Below are 6,542 nucleotides of genomic sequence, written 5' to 3' on the forward strand. Positions count from 1 at the left end.
CCATAACTGAAACAAAAATAGATCTCAAATCAATAATCTCAGCTTCAAACTTCGGAAACAAAAGAAAAAGCAAATGAAACTTAAGTGGAATGAAGGAAATAATAAAGGTCAGAGTGGAAATCAATGAAGTAGAAGGAAGGAAATAATAAAAGTCAGAGTGAAAATCAGTTAAATTGAAAACAGTAATAATGAAACTAAAGCTGGTTCTCTAAAAAGATTCATAAAAGTGATAATTTTCTCATTAGACTGATCAAGAAAAAAAGATAGACAACACAAATTACCAGTATTAAAAATGAGAAAGGTGACATCACTGTACATTCCACAAATATTAAAAGAATAATAAGGGAATATTATAAACATTTCATGCCAAAAACTTTGTGAAATGGACATATTCCTTAAAATAGATGAACTACTCAAAAAGAAATAGATAATCTGAATAGCCTTAGATCCACTAAGAAACCATGCATGCGTAATTTAAAACTTTTCCATGTGGAAAATTCCAGGTCCAGTTGGCCTCACTGGCGAAGTTTACAAAACATTTAAGGAAGAGATAATATGATTCCACACTAACTCATCTAGAAAACCGAAGAGGAGAGAATATATTAGCATTATACTAATTCTCAAACCAAAGGCATTACAAGAAAACTACGAAACCATCATGTACATAGCTGCAAAATTTCTACACAAAACTTAGTAAATTAAATCCAAAAATATATTAAAAGAATAATACATCAGGACAAGTGCAAAGTTGGTTTCCCATTCAAAAATCGATCAATACAATGCATTATTAAAAACTTACTTTAAAAAATCCATATGGTCATCTCAACAGATGCAGAAAAAAATTTGAAAAATACGACGTCCATTTCTGAATAAAGAAAAAAATTCTGAGCAGGCTAGGAATAAAAAGACAACTTACGGACCAGTGGAAATATTTGCAAATTTTATATCTGATAGAAGGCTCATATCCAGAATAAATAAAATACTTTTGAAATCCAATAATAAAGCAAAAAACTCAATTAGAAGATGGGTATAAAAAATCAGAAAAACACTTCACCAAAGACTATATATGGATAGTAAATATGCTTTTGAAACAATGCTAAACATTCATTAGTCATCAGGGAAATATATATTAAAACCCATGATGAGTTAATTCTACATACCTAATGGAATGACTATTCTACGTATCTAGTAGAATGGCTAGGCTAAAAATTAATGTACTGACCATATCAAGTGTTGGCAAGAATGTGGTGGGACTGGAACTTTCATCTGTTAGTGAGTATGTAAAATGATACAACTGCTTTTGAAAATAGCCTGGCATTTTCTTTAAAAAGTTAAAAAATATACCTATCCAACCATTCTACTCCTACGTATTTTCTATGGATAAAAGTATATGTCCATACAATGCTTTGTTAATGTTCATAGAAGTTTTATTTGTAGTGACAAAGAATGAAAACAACCCAAATGTCCATCAACAGATGAATAGACACACTGTGGTATATGTGTACATGGAAAACTAATCAGTAATAAAAAGTAATGAGCTATAGATGTATTACAATATAGATGAATCTCAAAATAATCGCACTGAGTGAAACAAACCTGAAAAAACAGTCCACACTGTAGAATTTGTATAAATTTATTTATATAAAGTAATATAAAGTTTATATAAAGTTTTATTTAATGCAAACTAATCTCTCATAAAACAAAGCAGATATTGGTTGTCTTAGGATGGCATTGGGGGAAGGGGGACAGAAGGAAGAAATTTCAAAGGATCTCAAAGAAGTACTTGAGGCAGACGGTTATGTTTATTATCTTGATTGTTGTGATGGGTTCTCAGTTGTCTACATATGTCAAAACTTACCAAATTGTATGCTTTATATATATGCAGTTTATTGAATGTTAACTATACCTCAATAAAGCTGTCTTTAAAAGCTTAAATATTTATTACATCTTTTTTCAGAAAGACATAAAATATTTTTTTTATTTTATATGCAGACTTTATTATTATTTTAAGCATGCAAAATCTTTTGTCCATGAGGATGGGAAGGTTGAGGGCCAGATAGAAAGAGAAGATTTCAAGAGAGCATCATGAAGCTGCCATCTCAGCTATTTTCTGCCCAGCCCTGTATTCCTCAGAGATGAGAAAAATTGAAAGCACCAATTTTTTAAAAACCATTGATCTGTGGAATTTTTTTAATTTTAATTTTTTGGTTTCAAGCAGTGCAAGTAAAATCTTGACTGACTCAGAAGTGGTACCTGAATAGTAATACTAAGCCATTAAAACATTAAAAATGGAATTGCTTGTTACTGTAATATCCATAAGAGTTAGGTGTCCTAAGAAATAGGAATTACAAATTTTATTATATGTGCTGCTGAAGCAAGCACGAGGAATTATAAATTTTAAATGTAGGATTTCTTCTGGATCAAAAGTAGCCAGAAAAGACATGTACATATTTTAAGTGCACAAACTATGAATCATGTGATATATGCAGGATAGGGCTTATGAGATTTCTGTGAGTAGGCGTAAGGATCAGATACTCATAAATTGAACCTGGTGATGTGATTTACATAAGCTGTAAATTGCACTGATGTAGGAATACAAGCAATGCTAAACCTGTTCCATCAGTTGCTAACAAGAAGCCAGTCAGCATCAAAAGCCAGAAACTCTGGTCATGAAGCCAAGCAATGATAGTTATGCTGAAATTTGGTTAGGATGACAATAATATATCTCCATCAAGTAAGCATCACTCAACTATTAAAAGATTTAGAACTAAGTACAGTTGACCCTTGGACAACACAGGTTTGAACTGCGTGGGTCTACTTTTACGTGTTTTTTTTTTTTTAAGATTTTATTTATTCATTTAAGAGAGAGAGAAACAGAGAGAGCACAAGCAGGGGGAAAGGCAGAGGGAGAGGGAGAAGCAGACTCTCTGCTGAACAGGGAACCTGACTGTGGGGTTTGATCCCAGGACCTGGCGTCCTGGAACATTTTTTGGAGGCTTATGTCAATTAAAAAAAACTCTCAGATGAACTGCATAGCTTAGAAATACCAAAAAATTTTGAGGGGTGCCTGGGTGGCTCAGTCAGTTAAGTGTCTGCCTTCAGCTCAGCTCATGATCCCAGGGTCCTAGGATTCAAGCCCCTGAGTCTGGCTCCCTGCTTAGCAGGGAGTCTGCTTCTCCCTCTGCCTCTCCCCCTGGCTTGTGCTTTCTCCCTCGCTCACTCTCTCTCTCTCTCTCTCAAAATAAATAAATAAATCTTAAAAAAATAGCAAAAAATTTTGAGAAAAATTAGGTATGTCAAGAATATATAAACTATATGTAGATACCAGCCTATTTTATCATTCACTATCATACAATATACACGAATCTATTATAAAAAGTTAAAATTGATCAAAACTTATGCACACACAGATCATGCGCGATGCCATTGGCAGTCAAGAGAAATGTAAACAAAAATAAAGATGCAGTATTAAATCATAACTGCATAAAATTAATCATAGTACACCTGTACTGCTGTAGTATTTTCCCAACCACCTCTTGTTGCTATTTCAGTGAGCTCAAGCTTTGTGAGCGTTCACTTAAAATGCCCCGTGATGCTAATCGTCTCCACGTGAGCGGTAAATGGACTATCACAGGAAAAAGTATTCTCTCCCTGTTCTTGCTATTAGTATGGTTTTGGGGGAGTCAATGTTAGTTTTACTTGGATTTTCAACTGCATGTGAGGTTGGCGCTCCTGAGCCCTGCATTGTTCAAGAGTCAAGTGTACAGCAATGTTGAAGAGAATCAGAATTCATCATATTAACATTTCTATGTTATGAAATCTGAGTATATTTGAAATGTCCTTGTATTTTAAAAAATGGTGTTTTAGAGCAACATATATCAAGCACTTAGTTCTAATTTAATCATTTAGTGATTGATTTAGAATTTTAGTTTTAAATTAAACCCTTATTAAGTGTATATATTGAAATATTTAAGAGAACTTAAGAATCACATTAAGAAGATTAATTTAATATCTTTATAAGAACTAATTTTATATCGGAAAAAATTTAAGTCCTATAATCAAAGATCTTAAGAAGGAAATGGAATATTTTATATTTACAAATACAGTTTAAAATATTTAAAAATATTACATGGGACCTAGCAAACATATTTCAGAAACTGCTAAAATTTACTGAACTTTATTTTTTAAGACTTATTTATTTATTTTAGAGAGAGAGCTGGGGAGGGAGGGGCAGAGGTAGAAGGAGAGACTCTTAAGCAGACTGCACTGAGCTCTGAGCCCTATGAGGAGCTTGATCTCATGACCCTGAGATCACAACCTGAGCAAAACCAAGAATCTGACGTTCAACCAACTGCACCAACCAAGGGCCCCTAAGATTTACTGAACTTCAAATTAGAATAGGTTTATATGTTCAACTTAAAACTTTAAAGAAGACCATTGATAAATTATTTCAGATTTTAATGTCAAAGGAAATCCTTGGATGATCTTTTTTACACTGAGTGTTCTTTTTCTTTTCTTTTTTAAAGATTATTTATTTATTTATTTGAGAGAGAGAGAGAGCATACAAGTGCAGGAACACAAGTGGCGTGGGGGCATAGGGAGAGGGAGAAGCAGACTTCCTGCTGAGCAGGGAGCCCAACACAGGGCTGGATCTCAGGACCCTGGGATCATGACCCCAGGAGAACACTTAACCAACTGCGCCATCCAGGTGCCCCAGAGAGACTGCTCTTAAGGGTATAAAAATCTCACATTTAATAAGACTTTCTTGTTTTCATTATGAACTTTGTCCCACATTCCTATTGTCTCTTAAATTCTTACATTTTTAGCCTACAAATTATCTTGTCAGAGAATTTTCAAGAATGTAATTCTCAAGGCTGCAGAGAACTATATATGTATACGTGTGTGTTTCTTCTATTAGACTCTGAGTTGCATGAAAGTGGAGATTGCTTTTTATTCTTCTTTGTCTTCTATGGACTTGGCAGCAACCTTGGCACAAAGTAGTTTCTCAATAGGTACTCAGGAGCTCAATAATCACTGGTGAACAAATTCACTTGTTTTCCTTAACTAGAGTTCTTCTCTAGACCTTGTACACAATTAATCCCAGTATGAAGACCCTTGGCTCTTGTGAGCATACCTCTGGAGGCCTTTGTCTGCTTAGTATCTGACTCCCCCTCTGACGTTTGGAATATTTGCTAGTCTGCCAGTCTTGGTGGAGGCCTCTAAAAGGCCAGATGCTTGTTCTCCATAATCTCTGGCAGCTACACAGTGGGTTTATGGTCTAAATTAAGCCAGAATTTCACAAAGAGTTGGGAAAACATGCTATGTTTGTAAAAGGTAACCTTAGAACAGATGTTTGTCTCCATATTCCACATATTTTACATCATATTACTTACATGTTTTGTTTATTAATCCATCAGTTGATCAAATCATTAATCAACCATTGTTTATCTTGTGCCTCTCATACGCCAATTACCCTACCAGGTCGTGGGCTCACAGCAGTGACAAGGAGAGATACAGTCCCTTCCCTTATTGAGCTTAACTGCTAGCTTTGAAATTAATTTCTAGTCTTAAAAAATAAAATAATTGCAAATTTTGGTATGTGTTCTGCAGAAAACAATATATATGTATATATATATATACACACACATATATATATATGTATGTTATATATAAAAAATAATGTCAGTCAGTAACCATGGAGTAGCATTGGGATGCTTTGTGTTTTCTTTAATAAGAAATATAAATGGCCAGGATAATATTTTAAGCTAAAACTAAAAATGAAAAAAAGCTAGGCAAGCACAGTAGGAGGAAGACCATTCATGGCACAGGAAACAGCATCATCAGGGGACATGAGGTTGGGCAGAGTTTGTCATGGTCAAACAAGTAAAAGCAGATCATGAGACCAGAACACAGCGGAGGGTGGTGGTGGGGGGAAATTAATGGAGAATAAGATGATTTTAGAGAAATAGAAGGGGCGGATCTATGAAATCTTCTAGAATGAATGTCTTCCACTGATAAACTTTTAGTAAATTTTTTGATCCTCCTTGATGTTTTCTTCTCTTCCCTTGATCTTTTGAACTCTAGAATATGATATCAAATCATTCGTTTACTCTTTAATATTCTCGCAGGGCATTCTGCTCTTGTTAGCACTTTGTGAATGTATAGCAATTAAAATTATTCATTTTTTAAAAATTTTTTATTGTTATGTTAATCACCATACATTACATCATCAGTTTTTGATGTAGTGTTCCATGATTCATTGTTTGTGTATAACACCCAGTGCTCCATGCAGAACGTGCCCTCTTTAATACCCATCACCAGGCTAACCCATCCCCCCACCCCCCTCCCCTCTAGAACCCTCAGTTTGTTTTTCAGACTCCATAGTCTCTCCTGGTTCATCTCCCCCTCCGATTTCCCCCTCTTCATTTTTCCCTTCCTGCTATCTTCTTTTTCTTCTTTTTTAACATATAATGTATTATTTGTTTCAGAGGTACAGGTCTGTGATTCAACAGTCTTGCACAATTCACAGCACTCACCATAGC

This window comes from Eumetopias jubatus, unplaced genomic scaffold (genome assembly GCF_037043125.1).
Source record: "Eumetopias jubatus isolate StellerSeaLion01/CBP00866 unplaced genomic scaffold, mEumJub1_p1.0 scaffold_8, whole genome shotgun sequence".
Lineage (NCBI taxonomy): Eukaryota > Metazoa > Chordata > Mammalia > Carnivora > Otariidae > Eumetopias > Eumetopias jubatus.